Source organism: Pyrus communis, chromosome 9, assembly GCF_041283825.1.
Source record: "Pyrus communis isolate YQ-2024b chromosome 9, ASM4128382v1, whole genome shotgun sequence".
Taxonomy (NCBI): Eukaryota; Viridiplantae; Streptophyta; class Magnoliopsida; order Rosales; family Rosaceae; genus Pyrus; species Pyrus communis.
The window spans coordinates 26,421,078-26,438,649 of NC_142573.1; the positions used below are offsets into that span (position 1 = coordinate 26,421,078).

Here is a 17,572-nt window from a genome sequence, read left to right on the forward strand (position 1 = left end):
TCGAACCAACTATCCTCTATGGTTGGCTCAGATTCTCCCGATTCTTAGGAGTCGTGACTTGATGGGTTATGTAGATGGGTCCATTGCGTGTCCTCCCAAACAGCTTCCTGGTGCCGCTGACATCAATCCTGTATACACAACCTGGGTTCATCATGATCAAATGATATTGAGTTGGATAAATGGCTCCCTCACGCCATCTGTGCTATCGGTTATGGCAAGCAAGAGATGCTCTCGTGATACCTGGGAGGCTCTCGAGCAAAGGTATGCTTCATCGTCCCAAAATCGTATCTTGTTCCTTCGGAATGAACTGATGCAAACCAAAAAAGGAGATATGTCTATTGCAGACTATCTTGATCGCATGAACTCGATTTCTGACAACCTTGCCCTTGCTAGGCAACCAGTGAATGATGATGAGCTTGTCCAGATTATCCTGAACAATCTGGGTCCTGCTTATGAAATGACTGTGAGTGCTGCACATGCACGTGACACTCCAATCACGTGCCCTACACTTGAGGCTCTCTTACTGACAACGGAGAGGATGATGGCTGAGCAAACTGCTCCTACTGTGGAGGTTGCTCCTGTGAATGCATTTGTGACTACTCGAGGTCGTGGTGGACGATTTCGAGGTAATGGACGTGGTGTGTCTCCGTCTGCACGTGGTGGTGGTGCTGCCAACCAGCGAGGTGTCTTTCCTCTCAGTAATAATCAACGGCTAAACTCGGCTTGCAATGGTGAGAAGTTCACGGCTACCGGTGAAAGACTCACTTGTCAAATATGTGGAAAACAAGGGCATCCTGCCCTAGATTTTTATCAAAGAATGAATGCAGCATATGAAGGGCGCATTCCAGCTAAGAGACTTACTGCTATGGCAACATCACCGGTCACCATCAACAAGCAATCTAATGGACAGTGGTTGCTTGACACCGGTGCTATTGCACATGTCACTCCAGATCTTCAAAATTTGATCAATCCAAAAGAGTATCATGGTAATGAAAATGTTGGTGGTGTAGGTAATGATACTGGTCTCTCTATCTCTCATCTTGGTTCAAATACAATTCAAACTCCGTCTTGCTCATTTGAATTACAAAATATTCTAAGATGTCCCACTGCCTCCACCAATATTATTTCTGCCCATAGGTTTACCCTAGATAATAATTGTTATTTACTCATATTTCCTCATTTTTTTCTTGTTAAGGACCTCAAGACCCGGAAGACGCTTTTCCACGGGAGATGTGAGAATGGCTTATACCCATTTCCTGGTGGCGGTGGACAGTCCAATTACCCTATTTCAGTGTGTGTAGGCATCCGAGTCTCGGCCCAAAAATGGCATCCACGCCTTGGTCACCCTTCGTCGTCTATTATTAAGTATTTAGTTTCAAATAAGCGAGTACCAATTCATGGTACTTCTGATGCAATGTTTTGTCAATCATGTCCATTAGGAAAGAGTACTAAACTCCCCTTTCGTGCTTCTGAGTCTGTTTCCCAATTTCCTTTGCAAATTTTACATTCGGATGTTTGGTGTTCTCCAGTTGTTTCCCATGAAGGTTTTAAATATTATGTCTTATTTGTGGATGACTATTGTAGATACTCTTTGGATCTTTCCCATTAAACATAAATCTGAAGTGTTTGAAATATTTGTCACATTTAAATCTAAAGTGGAAAATATGTTCAATACTTCCATTAAAATTTTTCAGTGTGATGAATGAGGAGAGTATAAGAGTCGTGTTTTTCAAAATTTTCTTGCACAACATGGAATTTCTCAAAGATTTTCATGCCCCAAACATCCTGAGCAAAATGGTATTGCAGAAATAAAACATCGCCACATTGTTGAAACTGGAATTGTCATGCTTTCTCATTCTCATATTTCCAACAAATATTGGCCTGATGCTTGTTTAACAGCAACTTATTTAATCAACAGGTTGCCCACTCGGCTTTTGTCTTATCAATCACCATATGAAAAATTATTTGGCAAACTTCCCAAATATGAGACATTTAAGGTCTTTGGTTGTAAGTGTTTTCCTTGGCTTGTGCCGTATTCCCAAAATAAACTTCAACCCAAGTCAAAACCGTGTGTGTTTCTAGGGTACTCACTGAACCATCAAGGGTACAAATGTTTGGACTTTTCCACGAGGCGAATATATTTTCCTCGCCATGTTCTATTCGATGAGGACTCATTTCCATTTAAGGAACTCACATCTCCACTGGAAAACGTTGATCAAATAGGTATTGTTACATCTCCTGATCTTTTGTTCACTTTTCCTATTTTAATATCTTCCACCAACTCACTACCTTCATCCCATACCTTAGACAGCTTGCCTCAATCAAATCCCGCTGCTACTCCATTGACCAACCCTCCACAAAGTCCAAACCTATCACTACCTACAAACCTGCCACCTACCTTATCTTCACCTAACCCTATCTCCACTCAACCTAATTTAAATGAGCAAGCAGAAGTTTCTGAACCACACTTCCATCCGCCCGTATCATCTTCAGATACTGCCCATACTCAGATACGTCAGCTCTCTGAGCCATTGCAACGCATGACCACTCGTTCGCAGTCAGGAATACTAAAACCTAATCCCAAATATGCATTGCATGTTTCTACTGATTTTTCTTTTGTTGAACCCACGTGCTATAGTCAAGCAGTCAAGACTAAAGCATGGCGCGATGCCATGGTCCAAGAGTTTAATGCATTGCAACGTTGTGGTACGTGGAAACTTGTTCCTTATCAACCTAATATGAATCTGTTGCCAAATAAATGGGTGTTCAAGATATAAAAAAAGGCAGATGGCTCGGTGGAGAGGCACAAGGCCAGGTTAGTTGCCAATGGATTTCATCAACAGTCTGGTATTGATTACACAGAGACCTTTAGTCCTGTGGTCAAGCACAGCACTATTCGACTTATTCTCAGTTTAGCAGTTTCAAAAAGGTGGCACATAAGACAACTGGATGTCCAAAATGCATTTTTGCATGGCTTTTTATAGGAAGATGTATATATGCGGCAACCTACTGGCTTTGTTGATCAGCAGTATCCTAATCATGTGTGTAAATTACAACGAAGCATCTATGGCTTGAAACAAGCTCCTCGAGCGTGGTTCACTCGGTTTTCAGAGTTTCTTCTTCAATTAGGGTTTCACGAGTCAACTTGTGATTACAGTTTATTTGTTTTCAATCACCGTGGGGTCTATTTGATTTTATTGATTTATGTGGATGACATCTTGTTGACAGGAAATAGCCCTTGCCATATGTCGAGGTTGATCAAGAAATTGGGTACTTTATTCTCAATGAAGGACTTAGGTCCTCTCCATTATTTTTTGGGTGTCGAAGTTAATTATTTTGGTCAACAAATGCATCTCAATCAAGCAAAGTATGCATTGGATCTGCTGACACGAACAAATTTTTTGGATGTAAAACCAGTTTCTACTCCAGTTCCTAGTGGTCACAAACTTAGTGCATATGATGGTGAGCCACACAACAATCCAGAGATATACAGGAGTGTTGTGGGTGCCCTACAATACTTGACTATCACGAGACCAGACCTTTCCTATGCTGTAAACCAGGTATGTCAGTTCATGCAGTCTCCCAAAACTACACATTGGCAGGCAGTAAAGAGGATTCTTCGGTATGTAAAGGCCACATACAATCATGGCCTTGTCTACAAACCTGGTTCTACTAATCTCACGGCTTATTCTGATGCTGATTATGCTGGAAATCCAGATACTCGACATTCAACGGGTGGTTTCTGTATTTATTTTGGGTCCAATCTCATGTCCTGGAGTTCGAAGAAACAAAAGACTATTAGTAGGTCCAGTTCTGAAGCTGAATATAGGCAGCTTGCTTACATTGCTGCAGAAATTTCGTGGCTCAGGTCTTTATTTCGAGACTTGTACTTGCATCTTGACATACCCACAATTTGGTGTGATAATATTTCCTCAATTGCTCTTGCATCTAATCCTGTTTTTCACTCTCGGACAAAGCACTTGGAGGTTGATTATCATTACGTTCGAGAGAAGGTGGTACGTCGTCAGTTACTTGTTAATTATATTTGTTCTCAAGATCAGGTTGTTGATCTGTTCACAAAAGGATTGTCATCAACAAGATTCAAGCTTCTTGTTTCCAAGCTTTCCGTTGTTCCTCCACCTGTTAGCTTGCGGGGGGATGATAGACCACGTCAGTCTGACTCTCACTTCCAAGACTTCAGGGAGTTGTGATCGATCTAAACTCTTATCCATGAAGAGTTAGCTTAGGTTACAACTCCCACAAATGTTTGTTGGTTCTCGGATATATATCTTTCCTCCAGTTTGTTGTAATCTTTGAATTTTGAAAAGCCTTGTAAATAGGGATTGCTTTCCCTGATGTACTTTGAAATGAATATAAATACATGCAGCCTCTCATTAAAGAGGCATGCAATTAACGTAAACTCTTGAGCATTCTTAAGTTTTACACCATGATAAACATGTATGAAATCTTATACTAATTTACCTATATTTTCCAGATTCAAAAATTTAATAACAGGTGCATTATTTTTCAAAATGACCAAAACTATTAGTACTAAGTAGGTACACTAATCTTTTCAAAACAAAAAAAATAGGTACATTGATGTTCGAAAAATAAAACAAAACATACTAGACACATCATTTTTTACCCCTTTTGTTTTAAAGAAAACAAAAGCATGGTTTTTATTAAATCGCAATAGGGTACATTAATCTGAAAATTTATTGTTGAATTCAAAACGTTTTGAATTTTTATTCCTACGTCAACTAAAATTTCAAAGCCAGTACACACGTTACAAGAACATTAAAAAAGCTTTCCATTTTAATTTTGATATCAACATAAACTGCTATAATGACTTAACTAAGGGTAATTTGGGGAATCCAAATAATATTAAATACGACGCACAATCTCGATTAGGTAATTTGCTTAGGTGGAGCCTAGTCATTGGGTTTTTGTTAGAAAAATATATTATCGTGGGTTTTATGTAAAAAAAATCGAGTTTGAAGGGGTAAAGTCACATTTTCAGTTAATTTTGCTATGGTAAAATGACAATTATTTCCCCATTGTGTTTGTACAACATTTAAGATCGAACAATTAAAAATTACGTAATATAAAATATTTTGAAGTACCATATAATTTTTTGAACGGAAGACGAAAGTAGCAATTACATATATTATATTATGTTATGTGTGTCGGTCTGGAAGTTTTGATTAATTGGTTCTTTTTAATCGGGCATTGATCAGATTAGGGTTCTTGGTTTCTGGTAAGGGGAAATTCTATTTTATATTTCACATTATGTCTGGAAGTCTTTGATTTACTTAATTTGGGTTTGCTTAGTTTAATTTAATTTAATTTTGCAAGATGCAAATACATCCGTCCAAATTTGGTATTAGTACGATTTATTGATTTTTGATTGGGTGCAGGAACTGTGGGTAACAAGTGTATTCGGGTATGGATTCTTGACCTTGGCTATTTCATTGACTTGGATTAGTGTCAATTAATCCAATTTTTTGTCATGATTTTCTATTTGGATTTATTTTTTGGGATACTTTGGATGCGGTCCCTAATCTTTAACATTCTTTGATTAAAACCTTAATAGTATTCAAAGTTTGATCAAAGTTCCTTGACTTTGTACACTTCATTATATTACTATTAATATTGATATTTTTATAGTTTTGACATTAATTGTTTGATATTTTATGAGATTTATAATCCTATAAATTTAAAATCCCTCATTATAATACTATTAGAAACGGTTACAATAAAAAAATTCCAACATTTTGATTGAATAAATGATTAAAAACTATGCAAAAATAAGAAATAATAAATGGCAAAAGAATGTATCCATAGTGTTAAAAAAATTGGTACATTTCACATATAACAAAGTGGTACATTAATAAAGAAGAATGGGTACATTATAAATAAATTAGGGAACAGATAAAAGATTAAAAAATTATGAGTACAAATGAATTTTTAAAAAATATAGGTGCTAAAAGAAATTAATACACGGGTACAAAATAAAACAAAAGAAAATGCTACAAATAAAAAAAAAAAAAAGGTTGCAAATTAATAGTGGGTACAAACTAAAAATATAAATATATGATACAAAGTTTAAGCATAAAACATAAATATACCATATGTAATTTTTCAATCATTAATTAAATATACAATGTCACGTGACAGTATACACATGGGTACAAACACAAATAAAACTTTAAAAAATATGGGCACAAAAAGAAACTAATATATGGGTACAAATTAAAAATGAAAAGAAAATTGGTACAAATTAAAAAATATTTGCAAATTAAAAATAGGTACAAACTAAAAATAAAAATATATGATAAAAAATTTAGTCATAAATAAAAATATACTAATTGTAACATTTTTAACACTAAAGGAATATATTTTAAAAATAAAAATATTTTATTATTCAGATAATTAATGATGTTATTAATACCCAAGGACCTTGATCAAAAATTGAAAATGAATAGGATTTTAATCAATAGAATAACAAAAAGAAGGATGTGAACCTAATTTCTCCTTAATTTTTTTATGAAACTTATGTATAGGGTTTTGACATATAGGCGGATTTGACACAGCTCATTTGATTACTGTGGGAACTGTATGTATTATTGTTCTTAAATTGGGTTGGCTGAATTAGAGACTATGGTTGAGCTGAGATCAGGGTCAGAGGAGTGTCAAATCCACCCCCCCGGCCCCCGTCCCCCCCCCCTCTCCCGCCGCAGGGGGTTTTGGGGTGGGGGGGGGGAATTTGGGTTTTAATCTTTTTTTATTTTTTATTTTTCTAATGAATGAAACAGGTTGGATGATATCAATTAAAACCTCAGTGATTATGAGGATGATTTGAAACAGTTTCGATGATACATACGTTTCTTGGTTAACCTAATTTTGATTAATTTCAAATGGGGGGTGGGTTTGGGTTTTAATCTTTTTTTCTAATGAATGAATAGATGAAGAATTGGTGCACATACTACGTCGGCAGAGCACTGGCTTCTTTGCGGGCCAGCTCCAGATATAGATGTGGTAGATCGGAAGCTCAAATGGGATAGTTTCTCTGAATAAAAGTGAGGGATCATTTTTATGGAGTTTTCAATTTTGTACTGTATGTTTTGGGTCTAGACCACATAAGCACAGTGGCTGTTGGTTTGAACTTTGAACTAAGAATTGATGCAGTATTAGATTCTTAATTTCTTATGGATAATCCAATAGAATTAATACTGAAAATTTACCAATGGATAACAATACAAAGTTGATTGTATAATATAGTTGTCCTTACTCTATAATAATTTTGAGTTTTCGTATAAAGTTTGTTACCTTCAAGTATACCTACATAGTACTTTCTCTTATATATGATTTGTATAATCATGTTTTTTGCACGTGCAACGGTCTGATTGTCGGTCTTTCAACATGTGAGAGTCACTGTAAGAGTGCATTACTCTTCGTAACCCAACTAATATACTATTTTGTATATCTTTTGCAAACAATGAGTTGACATTTGAAGTGATTGAGAAATTTTGGAGGGCTTAATCAATAATAATTTCAATTTTTTAGTATAATTTCTGTTACTCAAAGCATATGCGTAGAGTATTTCTTCTTATATATGATTTGTACAATCATGTTTGAACATCTCTCAATATGAGTATGAGCTCCTTATTGTGCATGGTTATTCGGTTATACCAAACCAATACACTTTCTTTCTATGTTTTTATGAACTGGGAGTTGAGTGCAAGTTTTTATGAGCTGTAGTATACTGTATTTTGTTTTTATTTTGCATATGGATCTTATCATGTTCATATGAATATTAAATGAAATTTCTACCTTTGCCAAGCTTGTTCACAGATTGTCGTACTTGCTGGTTTTTTTGGTTATTTCCAGGTATAATTCCCACTTCTCTCTGCCTCCTTCCCCACTCCTTGCTCCAGTTGTGAGCCCTGATTTTCCTTTTTGGTTATATCTTAGAAGTTTGTCAAGGAGAAAGTTCGTGAACGAAAGAAATCTAATCGAGAGGTGATATCTTTTTTTTGGAAGATATTAATTATATTTGGGTGTTTGAACATATTGTTTAAAAGTATACTCTGTTTTTTCAGTGTTTGTAACTTTTATCTTTCACATTCCTATTCTGTATTTTATAGGCCAGGGAGGCCTGAAGAAAATCCATTGAAAAATGAGTGATGAAGCTAAAGCAGCTTTTGAAAGTTTGAGGTATTACTAAAGTGAAATAAGAATTATAGTTTAATAAGATGCGTATGTTTCACAATCTAAGGACACATTTAGAATACGAAATATGACAGGCTATCGATAAAGCATGGCTTGAAAGAAGGAAAAAATTCATGCAGACAATTCTGGGGTAAGCATCCACAAAGAGTTTTTGGTAGGCCAAAGTATGGAGTCCATGTTTTTGTGTCTGCACATTCCATATCCAAGCAGATTTAACGTTTTAGCATGTGGCAATCCACTGCTTCACAATACAAGAAAGAAATAGTGTCAAATTGTTTTGTTTTCTTATTCTCTTTGTATCTAAAGTCTGTGTCTTCGTATCTGAAGTCTTTGTGTCTTCATAAATTTTGGTTCTCTTCTTTACATATAATCCAAACTGTGACATGACTATATATAGCCCTCATAGTTGATCTATCAAGAATTCTGGTTTATCCAATTTTATTTGACTCTATATATTCCTAATTTCATGAATTAAACTTGCCACGCCGTCCATCTTGGAGTAAGACTCGAATTATGATTCAATTATAACAACATATTACCACTTTTTTTAGTTCTTTGGTCATCCTTTATATAGTGGATGAAGCTTCAATTAGTTCTACCAAACAAGGCACAAATACTTTCTGGTAATTGAGATTAGTCTTTGATTGTTTGATCATTCTCTATATATTTGATGAAGCTTCAGCTAGCTTATACCAGACAACCCCTGATTTCTTTATGATAATAGAGCTTCGTCTCTAATTGTTTATTGTCTGATTCGATTATTATAATATTTGGGTTGTTGGATATGTTAGGTTTGAATTGATTTTTTGTTTTCGTTTTTCAAAGTGATGGATTTTTGAATGAAATGCACTCAACCCTGGATTCCAGTGGGGGTGGCTGAAGCAACTGCCGGATATGACAAATGGAAACCAAGGTTCGCTAAATTGCCATGCTTTTAGTTTTATGAAATATGACAAGTTGATATATGTGTGTGTGTGTGTGTGTGTAGAGCTACTTCTCTTCTTCTCCCCATTCCTCCAAAAGCCCCCTTCATTTTCATTTCTTTGGTTCTTCTCCCCCAACTCCAAAGGCCCCTCTTAATTGCTTCTTAGGGCTTCTTTGTTTTGATTTTCATCATCCAATTTGTTAAATTTATTGTTAATTTCAGGGTACTACCAGTTTTCTGCAGGCTTTGATTAAAGGTATGCCTCTAATTTATGATAAATTTTGCCAGTTTGCTTCTCTTGATTTGAAAAGGTACGACTCAAAACTTCTCTTGATTTGAAAAGGTGCGACTCCAATTACTTTGTTTTCCAAAGCCATCTTAGCATTTGCATCCCCAATTGTAGAACAAAAGCTAATCCAATTGCTAATCTTAGCATCTGCATCACAAATTCACCATTATCTTTCGATTTTGAGTGCCTTTATCGAATAGAGGGTAGCTACACAGTTTTATATCTTCGATATACAAATATCAGCACTGTTTTCTTTTGTTTACTAAATACATGCATAATTTGTCGTTCGTTTGAACTTTGATATATGTCAAACTTATAATCTCACTTTATCTCTTTGTTCGCGATGCTATAATCTGCCTTCCCCCACCCTTTCGTCTGTAAAATGTTTGAATATAGTCATATTAGGAGTCTTAATATGATCATTCTTCCATTTTTTTAGATTCAAAATGTTTTTAATCTCATTTATTTGGTGTAGCTTTGGTCATTTGTCTAAAATTTAATCAGATTTGGTCCTCGAATTTCTCTGAATTGCTAAGGGATTTATTTTCTTTGGAAATTTCAGAAATTCTGGTCGTGGGAGGAAGAAGCTGGTTCCTTGCCATTTTTAGGTATATAATTATGCGCCCTGATTGCATGTTCAAAGCCTAATTAGTTATGTACATTTTTTATTTATCTTTGTAAAGCTTTCATGCTTGATTTTTAAATATATGATTGATTTGTGAGAAATAAATGAAAAAAAAGAATCTAGGGGACACTTCTTATTTTTGGATTTTCTCCTCTGCATTGTTCCTTGAATGAATTTGGATTAATAGATGCAAGGGTAGAGCAATGGGTGTGGTGTAAATAAAAGGTCTAGATGTAACCATTTCTGGGTTTAAAATTGATTAGAAAATATGAAAGAATATTGCGTTCTCTGATTTTTGTTGTTGTTTGCTATTGTGATTACAGGTTAGTTTATACTCATTTTTAAAGAACCATGTATGGTAGTTGTTAAATATTGTGGTATATGAAAATCCGTAGTTTTGTATTGGATTTCAATATTGTCCCCTACATGTAGTGATTAAAAGGCTACGGATTATTTTCAAATTTTTTAGTCCTGTTAGGTCAGGTTTTGGGGGATGGTTGTCTCTCTATATATTTGTTTCATTTTCTTTCATTTTGGGTATTCTTCTCTTGGTTCTGTGTATTTATTCTTTGTTTTAAGGTCAGTTGTCTATTTTTATTTTTATTTTATGTTTATTTTTGTGGGTTTTCAATTCGTTAATTTGTAATTCTGTGTTTAGATTTTAATTTCTTGTTTCGTTTATGATTAAATCGATGTTGGGTTTTGGTTGTTGAAAATATGATTTTTTCTGCTTAAGTTTCTTGGCATTTTTCTAGGATTTTTAGGCTTTCAGTTGCAAGGGTAACAAAAAACCCTAAAATCCCATAAATCGTTATTGGTCTTTGTATTAATGAATTTTCATTTTGTCTCCCAAAGCAATTTATTAATTGAAAATTGTTTTCTTTCTGCAGAGGGTGGTAGTGAAATTGAATTTACATAACGACAGAGAAAAGAAAAAGGCCTTGAAAGCAATCTCCAGCCTTACAGGTATCATTTTTTTTTAAGCAAGTCGGTTTAATTTGGCTCCGTTAAAAACTTAGAAAATAATAAAAATGTAAAAACAATTCTGAATTATTTTTCATTCATCAGCACCCACTGAGTTCTTTGTATCGGTTGAGAAGTTAATGAAAATTTGTCAAGTTTTATGTTTTTATGTATGCTTATTGTGTATAAAATTACCGTGTCTATAAAAATTTAACCCTTGGCTTATTTCTATACAAAAATTAAAATTTTCGATCTGCTTTTTCATATTGTGGGATGAGTGTTTTGTAAAAACTTGACCTTTGGCTCATACATGTGTAAACCTGAGGATTTGGAGTTGTCTTCTGTGTTGGTTATGAATTTTAGGTGACTAATTGGTGGTTTCTTATATTAAGTTAAGTTACAAAGTAGATTTTTCCTTCGTTTTGGAAAAGTGCATAGCTAAGATTATTTTGAAGTTCCCGTTCAGTACAATATTGTGATTTTGATAAGAGCTTTGTCTACATGTTTTTTGTTAAGTAATGGTTTAATTGGTTAGAAGAAACTCTTTGAGGTCATGTTAAAATCTATTTTGTGGATGAAAGTTACTAGTTAAATTTGTTGGGTTTAAGTTATGTAAGAAAATTTAATTGCGAAGTTGAGTCTTTTTTTCTGAGTTATGTTAATAATTCTATCTAAATTTTTTGTAAATTCATGGTTAGGTTTAAGTTATATTAGAAAACATGGATCATTCAAGTCTCGGTACAATTGGATGTTTGTTTACTTGCACAAAATTTTTGTGCATAGAAGTTTGTTTCTGCTTCTCAGGTTCTTTGTCCCCGTGTTTATTAATTGTGTTTTTCTCTATTCATTTGGGCTGTCTAAGTGGATTGAAGATCTCAGTCAAGGTTCCTTCCCTACCATTTCAAGCTAGAATAACTAGTGAGTGATGTACTCTTTGTACTGGTGCGGTGTCATTGGTGCTCACTTTGTACTACTGCTTTTGTAATGTTGGGATGTTTCAAGATTTATGACTCTGTGCGCTCTCTCTTTCTCATGTAGAGCCATTTTATGGTACAATGTGTTTATACAATAGGGAGAGAAGAGAAAAATTGTGAGTGAGGATGTCACCCATTCGTGCGGATTTTCGATTCGGTGGGTGGGATTGTGACATTGAGAGAAGGAAAGTATGATAATGGGAGTAAACTATACCCCTCACAAATTGGTTCTCATGTCCAAGTTTTTCTTTCTACTTTCAATTAAGTTTTGTTTGTATGTTATGTTTTCATGGTATGTTTTGCACAGATTTCAATTACGTTGTACTTGAATGTCCTGAACTCAACTCAATCGGGGTTATTTTATTTTTTATTTTTTTGTTGAAACACTGAATTTCGTTGTACTTGAATGATATAGATGTGGGGAATACATTTACATAAGGATTAATTTTAACCATTGAATTTTATTTCATTTTTCCTTGGAGCTTGAGTAACAAGATCATGAAATTCTTATATTCGTTATCGGTGAGAATAAATCTAGATGCATAGCAATATTGTTACACCTCTACTTTTATTGGGTTTTTATACAGTTTGTGTTTGCTTAGTCTTGCCTTGGAATTGGATCCACTTTGTGTAATGGATTGTGATTTGTTTGAAAATATCTTTAGTGATGATTTTGAGTATACTGCAAATGAAAGCATACAGAAGTGGGACGCATTAGTTGCAAATGAAAGCATACAGAAAGATAAAGGAAGGTATAAATCAGCTTTTCATCAAAAATATAGTATGGTACAAGAGTCTCAAATTTCTCCATCGAGTCAATCTCATAGGAACGTATAAACCACTGACCAAAAGCCTTGCAGATTTGGCAGATGAAAGTTCCAAACCAGCTGAAAGCAATCTTAATTAGTTCCTGAATCAAGGTAGCAGTACAATAAATTGTCATAGAGAGCTCGAATAAAAAGCATTCTTGTAATACAAAACAGTTATGCACAAGTGAACACAAGCATTTTCCAGACACACGGGCACACACCATTATCACCATAACCATCATCATCACCACTACCACCACCACAACGACATCCCTGACACACGATGGGTACTTAATTGGTACCCATTGGTAGAAGAATGGTGACAAATGACAATGATAGACCCTGGTATTCTTTACCATCTTAGTAGCGAATATGTTGAGCAAAGGAAGTTGGATGCTGCCTTCATGGTTGCAAAGCACATACCAAAACTGGAGGATGGTCTAGTGTTTTAGATTCATTATTGTTAAAGCTCTAGAGTAGTAATTTGATCTGGGGAGCTAGTATTACTTTGATGCATGTTGTAGAAGCTATTATTGCACCACTATGATAGTTCGGGTTTGTTGTCAACATTTATGTAAGGAAGATGCTACTGGACTTAAAAACTTGAGGACAAGGTCTCTAATAATGGGAGGGTGTATTATGGCATTGGCTCATTGGGTTCTCAATGGTCAAGTATTTTGGGATCAATTTTATGGAAGAACTCAGCATGAAAAGTAAAATGATGAATTGCAGTGCTGCTGTTTTACATTTCTTTCCATCATGTTGAACACATGGCCTGTTCCTAATATGCATTTCGAGGAACTAATCAGTCAGAGATCTTTTGGGTTCGTCTCAAGCTCAACTTGCAGAGGATTGGTAAAGAGAACTAATGTAGCTGCTATTGTGCTAATCAAGTGGCAGCATTACTTTCCGATAAGATTTGGCAGATACTGTTGTGCGTCTATTCCACTGCTGTTGATCAATCTGCAGATGTTGCAACTTGGGAAAGTTCTCAAGATTTGAAGCAGTGATTCCCAAATTTCAAGCCTTGAACACAAGGCTCATTTCACGGAGGGGGTATTGTTATGATGTCAGATGACATCATCTTGATTGTACATATGTCTATTGCTAGTAACAGATTTGGGCTTAGTTGTTGGGGTAGTTACGTATTAGCTACAACTACCAAATAGTCACTTTAAAAAAACTCTCTAAAAAAAGCTGTACTCCAACGATACTCCCCACTCTCTACTTTAGAAAGTCGTAATGACTATGAATGATAGGAGCATATTTATGCGACTTAGTTAGCTTGTTTTCTTGCATTTACATAGCTAATTTCTACTTATTAGAGTGTTTTAGACTAATTTCGTGTGTTTTCAAGTTCAAATGACAAAGTTGGCAAGAAAGTGCAATTTGGAGCATTTTAGAGCAGTTTTGGGCTTGGAATGGATATCACATGCATGGAGCAAGGTGGATGGATGAAATTGAAGATCAAAAGATGCTAGGAATGTGATTAACATCTGGAAGAATTAATTCAAGACTTGGAAGATAAGGAATCAGTTATAAAGAAGGAAACATTATCCAAACAACCTTATCTTATCCAAACCTTATCCAACCTTATCTTATCTTATCCTAATCTTTTGCTACCTTAATTCCAGCTATAAGGGGACTCATTGTAACAACCCGTCCCGGGATTTATGGAACAAAAAAGGTATTTTTATATTTTCACTAAGTTTGGGGATATTTTTCTTTTAAAAATGATTGTTGGGTCTTAAATGGTGTGCCCAAGGGGGGCCTACCCCTGATTTGTCCCCCGGTTCCCTTCCCTTTTCTTTTATTTTTTCTGAAAAGTCTCTCTCTCCCCCTTTTCTCTCAGTTGTCTCTTCTCCCTCACTCTCCCTTATGACTCCCTCTCACTCTTTCTCCCTCTCACCTGTGTTCTCCCTTCCCAGCACACCCTCAACTCCCTCATCATCAATCACCACAACAACAACAAAACATCATCACCATCACCCTTGTGTTCTAAAAAACGAAGAAAGAACACCACAAACCCTTCTCTTCCTTTAGGTCGGTACTGTTCATCATCTTCTCCAACGTGTTTTGTGTTTTTCCGACATTGGTAAGCTTCTAGAAACCCTTGGGATGTGTTTTAGCGTTAGATTGAAGCTTGTTTTAAGTTGTGTATACGTTTGAATGGCAAAAAATAGCTCGAAGTAGCTTTTCCAAATTTTTTGGCGAGCACTGCCCCTTTTGAGGCAATTTCCAGCCAAACCACGGCGATTTGGCCAGCGTGCAAGGTATCAATCTCTTCGTCTTGCTGAGTACTACAACTTTCCTTTTTGAATCACTTGATTTAGTTGTGTAACAAAGAAGTTATGGGCGTTTGAAGGCAACCCAGAAACCGGCCAAAGGGTGGCCTGAAAACCACCCTCAACCCAGGCCTTTGGGCCGGGTTACCCAACGCACTTGATCCAAACCAGGAGCTCAAATGTCCAGAGGCCCAAGTCTCGTGAAGCCCAACCCAAAACCCTTTTAATTCAAACCTAAAACCCTTTTAATTGGACCGGGCTTTCAAGCTCAATACCTTTTAAACCCTAAACCCTATTGGACCCAAACCCTTTAACCCAACCCAGTCCAACCCTAAGTCCAAACCCAGTTGACCTTTGACCCGAGTTGACCTGACCCGTTGACCGACCCGGACCGGTTGACTTTGACTTTGAATTGTGAAAGGTCAAAGTTGATTTTTTGGGTTGACTTTTTGGGTTTTCGTGCGTAACCTCTCTTAAGCTAATTTTGATGTTCTGAACCTATTTTTTATGTCCGTTTTTCCAAATTCAATCGTTTGAGTAAAGTTTGACTAAATGTACCCTTTATGTGCTTAGGGGCAATTAATTATGGCGTTTCCGTCTTCGCTAGTTGCGTGGCTCTTCGACAGCTAAGTACTATGAGTGGACCCCTTCTAAAAATGCATGTTTTAATGGTAGAAATGCATACATGGAAAAAGCATGATTTCATAATTATGTTTTATGAAACGCTTTGAGATAACGTGCTTATTGAGGCTAGTTTGAATTATTACTATTTTTCCTATAACCCATGTTCTTATAGAATATCCGATGGATGAAGATATGATATTTAGAACATGTTTCGAACACCTCCTTATAGTATAGATGATGGATGACTTTATACGATGAAGTTGTTTTTCAATATATGTATGTACATTGGTTTTGTACTTACCTAGTGGTCCTTTCCGCTACGGGACGTAGGGATAGATTCTGGTCCGTCCCGAGTGACGGTTTGGTGTTGGCATAGGGCCTGGAGTATGTTTCCTCTGGCTATTTAGCACAGGGATGGGAAGCCGACATGAGGCCTGAAATGTATTTTCCTCTAACTGTCTGCTTAGAAACGGGGAGCCGGCATGGGGCCTAGGGGTTATCGGACATTCACTAGTGATTATTATATATACAAGTTATGATTTGAGACATTGCACGACATGCTAGGTTTCGGAAAACCTATGTTTATCATAGTACACCCTACATACCATCCCATGTTTCCTCACACCCCACACTTTCTACACATACCTTACATACACCCCACATCAAAGAAGAAGCAAAGGAAGACACAACTAGGTTTCTGTCATGAATGTTGTTTTCTCCAACGAATATCAAATGCAGAAAAGATGAATATTCATGACAAATGTGACAATTGGGAAATAGTATTTACACCCCCCACCCCGCCCACACCCCCCCCCGGCGGGGCCTCTTCCCATCCAAGTGCAAATGCTCGGATCTCTTTAGCAGCAATTTTATACCTTGATCGAATTGATTCTTCGTATTTAGCTTGAGTTTTAGCATGTTAGAGGAGGTTCCGTAGACATCAGAATATAACTACCAATCACCAACAAAGATGGTGTACCTTTCCAAACTATCTGAGAACAAGTTGTTCGGAAGAAGGTTAGCATCCAGAACATATATATCTAATGCAGTTCGCTGAGACAAATGCTTCAGCTCTGAACGCTAACATTTCACCCTCCCATTGCTCAAAGCTGTTTATTCCCATTCTCAAGTCTGCTAGTCTTTTCAACCTTGATGAAACGTTAGGTGAAATCAATACAAGTTCCCAGCAACCACTCAAATCTAACAATCGTATACGAGTCAGTTCCCCTATTTCATTGGGCAACTTTTTAACCTGGGAGTGTGCATAGCTAAGAATTTTCCAAGTTTCTTAGCTCTCCAACTAGAGCTATATCCCCCAACATGCACTGATATAAGCACAATGTTTGAGGAATTGTTAGGTATTTAAGAGAAGGAGGTAATGATGGAAAATGAAGCACAGTTAAATCCAACACTTTAAGCTCTTTCATCTCGTCACAAAAATTGCAAAGGATTTCTAGCAAGCCATCACTACTCCTAAATAAAATATTTTCAGTTCTGAGCATTCCCAAGGTACTTAGGGAAGCGTGGGTATGGACAGTACAGTAACGGAGAGAGACCAATATCATAGAGGACTCTTTAAACAAATCCATAGCTGACCATTCTTTCAACTCCGCATATGTTAACAATCTGGACAGCAACATCCCGTACAAGCTCGTGCATTCTAGCATTGATCATCATAACCATCTTTGAATCAATGAATGAAATGCATTCGGTGCCTCTTACACAGTATCGAAATTTTTAACCGACTCTAAACCTAGAATATATTTCAACAAGTCTAACAAAAAAATTAGAGTCACTTTGTGCCACCATTCCACAGAGCATGAAACAGCTCCTCATCATCCAATTG

At 36.1% G+C, this 17,572-nt stretch overlaps 1 long non-coding RNA gene across 1 annotated transcript; it reads left to right on the top strand.

Moving 5' to 3' along the window:
• Positions 1 to 857: 857 nt before the first annotated feature.
• Positions 858 to 1,512, top strand: LOC148694488 (uncharacterized). The gene is made up of 2 exons (XR_015966991.1): positions 858 to 1,010; positions 1,196 to 1,512. It is a non-coding gene; the product is annotated as an uncharacterized LOC148694488 (long non-coding RNA).
• Positions 1,513 to 17,572: the final 16,060 nt, after the last annotated feature.